Genomic DNA, 11,343 nt, shown 5'->3' with positions numbered 1-11,343 from the left:
ATGCTAACAGCAGGTGATGGCTTGGTTAGCAATGGCCGCCCCTATGGAAGGTACGCTTTCCGGGGGCTGGATTACCCCCTTGTTTAGAATGTGTGTGTGCTTGTGTGTTTTTTATTTCGGGTTGTTGTAGATACTTCTTTCTTTCGCTAGATCAAATATAATTCGCTTTATTACGCCTACAAATGAGACCAACATGCATTGTATATTACAGCCAATCTCTTTCTGATTGTAGCCTACCACAGAAACGGATTTTATTCTTCAGCTAATAGTTCTCCAGTTCTTCCAGTTCCGTGATGGTGCGAGCGAAGGCAAATCATTACATTTTTCATCTGCCGTCTCGCATAAGCGCCAAGGACCGGGCAAAGTGATGACGCAAGGTGGATTAATGACCAAATAGAAAGGATGATAGAACTCATAAAGAGTTAATAAAAGCGATGTACCACGAACTCAGTTTGGTACTGACACACGTACTGATGTCAGATACTGAATGTGTTGTATTTGGGCTTATTGCCCTTGAACGATCAAGTACACACATAATTATGCCTATGTCCATATTGGTGGTTATGTCTTGAGTGAACAAGATTGGGAGACGTGTGTCAGTGTTGAATCTGCTCATTACTGTAGGTCTTAAAGTGAAAGCAATTTAATATAGCACTGTTTGTATCTATAACTTTGTTTTATTTATTCTGCCCTACAAAGGCAAAAGACCTTAAAGCTACACTGTGTAACTTTTTTAGTTTATTCTTAGCTAAAAACACTTAGTTCTTTCAAAAATATATGTGCTCATTAATGTATATTTACTTCTTTCAAGTAATAAATACGGGTAAGGGGTTCGAATGCGGGTCGCTATGTTGCCCCTCCATCTTGAAAGTACATTAGCCAAAGAGAATCATCAAGAGCGTTGGATGAAGTGGACATAGACCTAACGTTACAGTCAATCGAGAGTTTTTTGACATACGTCAGCATGACATCAGAGCAAGGCGGACCGCCCTCGGCAGGGGCGTAGCACCAAATTCTGGGCCCTGTATGCTCTCAATGTCAGTGGGCCCCCTACACATGCCATTGTACGATGCGGGTTAGCAAAATGAAAATTCAATTTTGAATGATTTTTTTTTTTAATTATTTGAATATAAACAAGTATAAATAGTGTTTAAATCTATTTGGCCTACTTGTGCTCAAATACCTTTAAACTTTAGGCTACATCGGGTTTGTGTACTAACATTTTGATCCATGATACTGATGCAAGTTTTAAATTAAAAATATTTATTTTTGAACAGGAGAACACGAGACAACTGTACCCTCAGAAACCAATCAAATAAGCTAAGCCTGCCATAATGAAAAAAAAAAAGTCAACTATAAAAAAAAAAAAAAAAAAGTCAAATGAGATGTAATCTACATCCCAGTAAATGCCCACTGACGAGTCTTTTTGTTTGCGAAATCAGTGATGAGATCTGTAAAGTCCAACTGTTTGGCCAATTGGCTTTCAATTGACAGAATGGCGAGGCTGTTTAGTCTATCCTGGCCCATTGTTGATCTCAGGTAGTTTTTTTACCAGTTTTAACTTGCGACTATAGCTTTTAAGCACAGCACTGTGCTGCAATGCTAGGGCTTTTCACCAAACAAAAATGATAATTTGCTTTATTGCTCAAATCAATATTACCTGTGTGCACTTGAGAACACAGTGATATTGGTAGACACATCTACATGTGCAGAAATATAGGCAGATAATTTATTAAGGAGTTTGAGAATATATCACACATTATAAGCAATAGTAGGCCTAGTAACTTTACACTGTGCTGCCACTCTTTCCACCACTCCAATAGCACACACATTGAATCAAAAGGCTTACTTATTTAAGGTAAACAACTCACAATTAGGAAGCAAGGGGGAGCTCGCCCTTTGAGCAATGATCTCACCTTGTCTTTCCTCATTTCTGCTCTCAGTCTCATCTCCAGAACAGCAGCCAGAACTGGCCAGTGCTGCTACTGCTGGTGTGTCAGAACCACTGGTTGTTTCTGAAACTGGTTAACCCTTTAACTGTCACCGTCCCACAGGTGGGACGCCTGGTGCTCTTTTTTTGATCGCCTTTTTTTCATATCATATATTTAAGTAATTATCACAAATTAGGTATCATTTGAAAGCGTACAAACTCAAAATTCATCCTGTGAAAACCGTTTTGAAATCGGAGATTGTGTTGCCATGGAAACGTTACTCTAAATTATTCTAGTGGGCTCCTCCCCTAGTGGGCGCTGTCATGTTTCATATTACAACAATTATTTTAACTACTTTATATTCAAAATCTTTTCCAATCTTGACAAAACGCATATTGTCGGAAAGGTCTGAGTCTCAAGGGTCCATATTTGGTGACTGTTTTGTGATGGAAGTAATATTTGGAGAGAAATTTACAGGAAAATGCATCAAAACAACAATAAATGGAATTTGAATGACACCCGGTGGCTATTTTTGGTACAGCACCCTAAACAAAATCTCATGGGGACTTCAATTTTTGTGATATCAACTTCAAATTTGGAACACAAATTGGTTAGACATATGGCTTTGATTTTATAGTAATTTTAGAGTAAATGCTTTTTTGTAAAATATATATTTTATATGAAATAAAAAATATTTAGTACAGTATTTTTCATTTACAGTAAATTTAAACTTCCATAACTATTTCATACTTTCATATTTTGAATTGCTTTCACTTCAGCAATAATCTGCAGAACGTCGTCTTTAAAACGAGACCAAACTTTGGTCTATATTCCAAAGCATTCTTGAATTACAGCCCTTTAAGTTTGGATAGTGCATTTTCATGTGTATTCTCAAAAAGGGGGGTGACAGTTAATGTTGGCAACCTGACGTTTGCTGGCCTGGCCCATAATTTACTTACAGCAACAAGCAGCCTGGTTGACAAACTAAGCTAAAGATTTAACATTAGCATACATACATTAGCAGCAGCTGTCTGGAGTTGACTACGTTAACTTTAATTGGATGTAGGTGCATAACAAGCAAACTCAGTTCACCTTTTGGAAAGAAAGCAGTCATCAGCTGCTTCCCCTCATTCTGCCTCCTTTCTTTTTCCTTCCTGTCTTTCTTTTTTTGAAAGCCCAACTTGAGCTTTTTGCGCAGTATGATCAGGCACCAACCACCAAACTCCTTTTTTTTTTTTGTTGGAGGACACAAAAAGATTAATTTCCTTACTCGTCTTAACTCAACTCCAGTGAAATCACATTTAGAAACCTGACTGAGGCAGTCTCGCGCTCGCTGTTTGTTAAATAAAGAGTGCACTGCAACTGCACTCTGTGTTGAGAGAACAAGGCCACATGTACAATAGACTGTATAAAGGAATGTCTTCATTCTATGAGGCAAATACAGATGGCCTCAAGCTATTGAATTTCAACCTACTGACAAAAACACTGCTCTTATAAGACACTGTGCTTGTCTGGTGCAGGCTAACACGGACAGTTCACCCAAAAATGACAATTCTGTCAAAATGTACTCACCCTCAAGTTGTTCCAAACCTGTATGAGTTTCTTTATTCTGCTGAACAAAGAAGATATTTTGAAGAATGTTGGTAACCAAACAGTGTATGGGCCCCATTGACTTCCATAGTATATATATTTTTTTCTCCATACTATGGAAGTCAATGGGGTCCATAAACTGTTTGGTTTCCCATATTCTTCTAAATATATTTTGTATTCAGCAGAAGAGAAATTCATACAGGTTTTGAACAACTTGAGGGTGAGTAAACGAGTACATTTTGAACTATCCCTTTAAGATGTCACTTATACCACACATGCTATATTAAAAGTACATGAAAGTACTGTAGAAATTAAGCATAATCGACAGCACAATAATTGCAAACCATCTCTGATCTTTTCTTTTAAAAAAGCAGAAATTAAGGTTACAGCAATGCACACAATGGAAGTAAATGGGGCAGTATTTTCTTTTATTTAAAGGCAGAAAATATCATTTTTATAAAACACTTACATATTCTTCTGTTAAAACTAAGCTTCTGTATTATAATGTGAATTGTTTAAACTGTAAAGGTGTTTTAATTTTAGTGTTTTACGTGTTAAGTTGGCCCCATTCACTCGTTATTTTTATTTTCTGTTTATCAACATGATTCCAAAAGCGCTGGCGATTGAGCTTAACTTGTATTAAACACAGAATATATGTTGCATAAATGCATGTTGGGAACAAAAATAGTCTGCAAAAATTTAAAGAATATAAAAGAAAGAGTAATTCATATTATGTAATGAGGATTAGATAACTAATTCAGTTTTCTATTTCTTCTTGTCAAGTACCACCTAGACATGCCACCTACATAGTCATCAAAAAACAGCTTCATATTAGTGTCTATCCCGTGAATGGCGAGAGACACTGGATTAGAGCAGGAAACCTTTCTAGCATATTCTTCTGATGTGAAGAGGGAGAGAACATCTCAATGTCAAATAGACATCAGGTTTGCTTTGATGCAAATTAATTGGATTAAAAGGAGACACTTAAGTGAAAATCTTGAAAAACTCTGCTTCTGATAAAGTATGCTCTCCTTCTCTTCCCTGACAGAAGCCAATAAAGAAATCAGCTCCTATGATCCACTGAACCCACGTGACATTAGCCGCTCAACGGTCACACCACATAATCATGGAGGACTCAACAGAGGTGCGCACGGGTGGAAACCTTTTGCTGAAAGCAGTATATCTGTGCCGCCTAAGGATGACACGCCTGCTGCTGGAAGGAGGGGCTTACATTAATGAGAGCAATGAGAGGGGAGAAACTCCACTGATGGTGGCCTGCAAAAATCACCATGCTGATGTTCAAAGTGTGCCAAAACCAAAGATCATCAGGTGGGTATCCTGTAAGTTGATTACACTAGCTGATTGTGCATTGAAAATTATTGTTGTTGTTGTTTTAAGGATGGTAAAAATGCAATTCATACATAGTGACTTGTATGCATATTTTTAATTTCTGAAATTAATTTCATTTTGATATTTTGGTAGGGGGCATTAAGTAAAAAAAAAAGCTGAAGTACTGAAAAAAATATTGTAACAAAACTGCTTCTCCACAGACCCTCATTGTGTCACGGTCAATAAGTCTCTTAAACCATCAGAAACTGTGACCATTTTATAATGCAAGATCATATAATGACTCCCCAAAAATTATATTTAAAAAAAAGAAAGTTTTATCTTTAAAGATAACTTTTTAAAGTTTGGCATTTTTTTTAAATAATACCTTTTATTCAGCAAGGACACATTAAAAATGTCAAGTGACAGTAAAGACATTTACAATGTTACAGAAGATTTATTTTTCAAATAAATAGTTTTTTTTATTCTTTTTACTCTATTCATCAAAGAATCCTGAAAAAATGTATCATGGTTTCCACAAAAAATATTAAGTATCAGCTGTTTTCTACATTGTTTCTTAAGCACTAAATCATGTATTAGAATGATTTCTGAATGATCATGTGACCCTGAAAACCGGAGTAATGGCTGCTGATAGTTTTGCCATCACATGAATAAATTACATTTTAAAAATATATTAAAATAGAAAACAGTTCTGAATTCTAATAACATTTCACAATATGTCTATTTTTGAAATAAATCTAGTTTTGTGAACATTAGAGACTTCAAAAACATCTTCCTGATCCTACATTTAGGAATGGTCGTGTAACAAACGTTTTTGGATAAGATGTGTATTTACAAGATTAGTTTTTTTTATCATGGACACTCTGATATGCCATTGATCCTTTCCTCTGAGCTCACTCTAATGAATCAATCTTCTCAACAGGTATCTTCTTGAAAATGGAGCAGACCCCAACATTCAGGATAAGTCTGGTAAGACAGCCCTAATGCATGCCTGCATAGAGCGGGCGGGCGAAGAGGTGCTGTCGCTTCTGCTCTCCAGTGGAGCTGACCCTAGTTTAGAGGGCCACAATAGTTCCTCTGCTCTGGTCTATGCAGTTAACGCTGGAGACGAGGATGCACTGAGAGTACTACTGGACGCCTGCAAGGCCAAGGGCAAAGAAGTCATCATCATTACAACAGACAAACTACCCTCTGGAAGACAAATTACCAAGCAGTATCTGAACGTACCACCACCTCCAAATCTTGAGGACCGTTTGCACTGTGCCTCTGCGTCATACATGTACCCCTCTGAAATTACACTTTTTACCCCGCATATCTCAACACCCACCAATAACCAATCTGAGACCCTGGGATCCACTCCAACACTTCCCTCATCCAAACCAGGATCACAGATTCAAGATTCAAGCCCTCTGCAAGCAGCTAGTGTCGTGAAGCTGCCTCATCTACAGAGGCTTCACTCAGAGCCCTGGCTGAAGATCCCTCCATCTCTGCTCCTACAGCAAAGCAAGTCCTCATCCTTGACTGAAGAGCTTCTACATATCACCCCCGAAGAGGAGCTCTCATTTGGGTACAATGGTTGCCGAACACCACTGAGAGCTATGGTAGCTCGGCACCAAAGCATTGACGTCAAAGACTCTGCTAATCTGCTTAAAGCCTTTGAGACCACATCTGATGGTGAAAAAGAACTAACAAAATAACAGAAATGGCTTAGTAGAAACATGTCCTACGATGGTGAGTTGCTACCTCACTCCTCCTCACATCAGAACCTCAAGCAGGCATCCATCTCAGACACTGCTCCTATGGACTGGGACCCAGACTGTCTTCCCAACCTGGCTGTATCAAGCCTGCGCAATGGGTTTCGTCGCCGCAACTTCGGATTGGACAACTACAGTTCTGACTCTCAGTTGCCTCAATTTGGCAGCCAACTCTCTGAAGACCTCAGGAAGACTGGAGGAGGAGGAGGAACTGGGGGGATGGAGAAACGCAAGCTTGTTACCAGCCGCTCCTCCACTCTCTCTGGATCCAGAGAGTCTCTGGAAAGTCTCGTTCAGAGGAGGAGCCCGGCGATGCTGGAGCGGAGGCGATCCGGAGTCCTACTCCTAGACCATATCTCACAAACCCGCCCTGGTTATCTGCCACCTCTTAATCCGCATGCACCCATTCCAGACATCAAAGTCAATACCAGTGTTAGCCTCAACAGTGGAAGCAAGCCTGTGGCAGGAACTACACCCATTGTTCCTGGATCGAGGAAATCTTTGGTCAGTAAATATCACAGAGGAAAGTTGTGGTAAATATAGAAATTTAACTTGTCAAAGTCTGAAATCTGAACAGAATTCATTTTAAATATGAATCATAATAAACATAAACCACCCCCTAAAATGCACTTTCCAGACTGGACAGTAGTAATATGTTTGCTTTGACCATTATAAACTTTACTGCACTTTACTGCTGTTCTTTGTACTCTCACTCATTAGTGCACTGAATCAGAATACTGAAACATTTGCTGCTTTTTAATGTACTGCTGTCTCTTTAAACCTGATTTATGCCTGCAATGTCTTTGTATTTACAACAGATACTATATTGTGACTTGTATTTATCCATTGACTAAATAAATGCTGCATAAAACAATTCTTTCAGTTTCTTGCATATATATATATATATATATTATACGCAAGAAACTGAATATATATATATGGGAATGTGCACAAAGTAATGGCCAAGCTCAGTATTTTGACTGAATAATACAGTTTCTTTCTCGCAAAACCTTATAGTATTCCTCCTGAACGCTTTCCATATATGGCGCGCGTCTAACTGTATCATTGCGTGAAACTTTTGTATAATTTTTGTAATGTTTTAGCCTGGTCGCTATTCACTGCCATTATAGGAAGGAGTGCGTGCAGGACTATTGAAAGAAAAGCTGCTTTTGAGGTCCAAAAAAGATAGAAGGACAGAGGGCATTAGAACAACAGCAGGGTGAGTAAAAGATGGTTTTATTTTCATTTCAGGGCGAACTATCCCTTTAAGCATTTTATAATAACATGCAGTATCATTGGACATGTTGAGAACTACTTTACTGCACTAATAAATGAAACAGAAACATTGTAACAGATAACAACACTTTTGCTTTCTTGTATAAATCATTGTTATACACTACTGTTCAAAAGTTTGGGGTCGGTAATAAATAAAAATATATATAAATTTTTTTTTACTTTTTTAATCAAAATTTGATCAAAAGTGACAGTAAAGACTTTTACATGGTTACCGATGTTTTTTTTATTTTTTATTTTTTATAAATGCTGTTCTTTTGAACTTTCTATTCATCAAAGAATGCTGGATTTTTTAAGGATCATGTGACACTGAAGACTGGAGTAATGGCGTCAGAAAATGTAGCTATATATTAAAATAGAAAAAGGTTATTCTACACTGTAATAATATTTCACAATAGTACTGTTTTTACTGTATCTTTGACCAAATAAATTCACCCTTGGTGAGTATTAGAGACTTTTTTCAAAAACATTTAAAAAATCTTTCTAAGGATAAGCATTTTCCCCCCATACTTTTATTATTAATTTGTAATGACAAAATGCAAATATACAAAGTGTTACAAAATGCAAATGTAGATTACAAAAATATAGTATTTTTCTTTCACGTTGTACATTAATTGTTTAAGCATGACAACCAATACAATTCAGAGTTTAAACCCTAAAACTTCAGTACATAGTGTATATTTACATTTCTTTACGAGTTACAGTACATGTATATTGTATTTAGCTGTTATACTTCGCAAATGTTTCCATCCAAAGTTGCATATTTAACTTGTGTGCAAAACTGGAATATTGCATAAAACATCTGCGAATAAAGCAGTTTCCAGACTGTCACTTCCTGGTAAATTGTTGAAGAATATCTGTAACAAAAATGGAAGTTTCTGCAATTGGGGAAGCCACTGGGGCTCTTTTTGCTACATTGTAAATAGTGTCTAAGAGCGTTATCTTGCTTGTGATGCCTGGTGTTTGGGAACGCAATCAAACCAAATCATTCTGATGACAGACTTTGGCTCAGGCATTTCAGAATGACCAATTTGAGATGGTGTGCGGTGAATTTGGTCCACTGGTTAGTCCAGATATCCAATCACATCCACTATTGAGGCAATGTCACATGAGTTTTTTGTTGCGCATCGAGGGATTTATTCTGTAAATGTGTTTCCATCATAGTTTATGCTCGTCTTTTTATCAGATAAAAAAAATGTATATGCCTCAATTGAGCGCATACATTTTTATGCACTTTTTAACATTTAATGCAATTTCCCCAAATGAGCATAAAAAGGTGGATGGAAACATAACTAATGTCAATAAGTTGAATTGCTTTTTTAGGAGTAGCCAGGTAGTCCTTTAAACGGTTTGATTTGTGATTCTAACAGATCATAGTAGATCCTGGTTTTGCTGAAGTTTTGCCTGTAGGGCAACAGCTCTTCCACATTAAGAACATCATCCTTGCCTGTCCATACAGTCAGGCTGTACCTTAAAGAGAGAGAAGACAAGATGATGTTCAACAGAATCTCATAAAGGCAAAGCACAAATAAAATGTAGGAATGGTGCTTTTAATTTGGCATCTTAATAGGAAAGTGTCAAATAATCCAAAGCACAATTAACATTGTCCTTTTAAGAAACTTGTTTTCTTTCACATAAGAAACTATGCTTTTTCACAGTATGAATAAAGACGTGACTGAAGAGTGACTGAAAAAATGAACTTGTGCAATCACCCTCAACCCTCAAACTTAAAGGGTAACTAAACCCTAAACCAACTTTTTTTAGTTAATGATCTGTAATACTGGGGCTTTATTAATGCTGTTCATTGATTCGAGTAAATGTTTAGACATTTGAGTATAAAGTGTTTTAATTCTATAAAATATGGTGTAAAACCGCCAAAGTGCTGCCCTCTTAAGGTTGAACGGTGGCTACTGCAGTTGAATTTTCCTATTGGACGTTGTGGTACATCGTGACGTAGGATGGTATCTCCAACGGCTCACTATAGAGTGCCGAAGTAATGACGTCACTTTGTAGGCCAAAACGCGGAAGTGAGTTAGCATTTTAGCCCTACCGGTTCCCTCGCCCTAAAGTCTATGGGTTTTTTGAATGGGTTTTTGCTAAATCGCCTGAAATAAGGTCTGTGGTTAACAAAGCCTCTAAATATTTTCACGTTTTGATCTATGACATAAAACACATTAAAACCTGCTTGTGATTTTTTTTTTAACTTTATTGTGTTTATTTATGTTTATAAAACTTATGTGGCGTAAATAAATCCCGCTATTCGCGCAAAGTTGGATGCTTGAACATTTGGAGTTTACTCTCTTCACATGTTCGTCTCGTTGAGAAATGGCTGACATGGGCTGTGTTTACACACTGTGTTTACACACATTAATCTACTGTCAATGTGTGACAAAACGTAGTTTTAAGACTTTTTCAGTCGATAATGTAGTTGTTTAAAGCTCAAATCTGTGGTTTATTTATAAGAAGAGTGCCTATTTAAACATTTTATCTGGTGTTTTTCGAGTTGTGAGCTCCAGTGAGTCAGCGGCGGTCAGCGCTTGTTTAGCCGGCGAGAGTAGACTTTCCTCGGCCAGTCCTTCTGACGTCTGCCGCTGGCTCTGATGTCTCTGTGGCGTCTCCAGCTATAATTAGTCTTGTGGAGATTTAACGGCCCATATTTGCTCTCATGGATCTATAATTTGTTCCCTGGCAAATCATTTAGGCTGAGTGCAAAGTGAAGTTTCATTACTTGTTTATTTTTAGGCTATAACTGTACGTTACCGTTGTAAGTTAGCCGACTAGCACTGACTTTGAATGTTTGACTGAATTGTTTGCTTTATTTCATGTGTAGCTTATTATACGTTTTGTATTATTGATCATACATAAACTTGCATTTAACAAAAAGAGACTGGGTTGTGTTTCATGTATGGGAAATATATTGACTATTCAAGTCTAACATCACAAATTCAAGTCAATTAGACTATTACTAATTTTTTAATCAGCTGTATTTTATTTTTCTCTATTGAGTTTATTTTTTGTCCTTGTGTTATTACTGGATAAAAATCCGTTTAAAAAAAAATGAAATTAAGTGTTATGTATTTTAGATTCATGCATATTTTTGAGTCATTCACTATGTTTTTGTCCATAATAAATCACCTAAAAAGTTTGAAACCTACACCTTTGTAACATAGCTTATTACAACACTGTACACACTCTTGACTGGTTGTTTATTGTTTGTTTATTATTATTATTATTATTTGCCAACAAAGCTTTAAAACAAATGAGATAACCATCCAAAAAGGAATTAAATCAAAATAAATAAAAATAAATACAAATTAAAAGGACACTATAAAGCCACAGAGCATAATAACCATAACCATAACTTAACTTAAATCACAATATAAAGCCTAAAAACAATATTGCACAACGAGCCAGGCTTTTCAAATAAA

The 11,343-nt window shown here is 36.8% G+C and overlaps 1 protein-coding gene and 1 pseudogene across 3 annotated transcripts in view; one reads left to right on the top strand and one right to left on the bottom strand.

Annotated features, from left to right (window-relative positions):
- Positions 1-11,343, bottom strand: part of osbp2b (oxysterol binding protein 2b) — a 145,074-nt gene that overhangs the window by 82,611 nt on the left and 51,120 nt on the right. The window lies entirely within an intron of this gene.
- Positions 4,648-11,343, top strand: part of LOC307125682 (ankyrin repeat domain-containing protein 34B-like) — a 407,861-nt pseudogene continuing 401,165 nt past the window's right edge. Inside the window, exons 1-2 of the transcript in view lie at positions 4,648-4,850; positions 5,791-7,052. The product of the transcript in view is annotated as an ankyrin repeat domain-containing protein 34B-like (transcript). The remainder of the gene's footprint in view (positions 4,851-5,790; positions 7,053-11,343) is intronic.

The sequence above is a fragment of the Gobio gobio genome, assembly GCF_949357685.1.
Source record: "Gobio gobio genome assembly, chromosome: 4".
Classification (NCBI taxonomy): domain Eukaryota; kingdom Metazoa; phylum Chordata; class Actinopteri; order Cypriniformes; family Gobionidae; genus Gobio; species Gobio gobio.
This window is presented reverse-complemented; position numbering and strand designations above follow the sequence as displayed.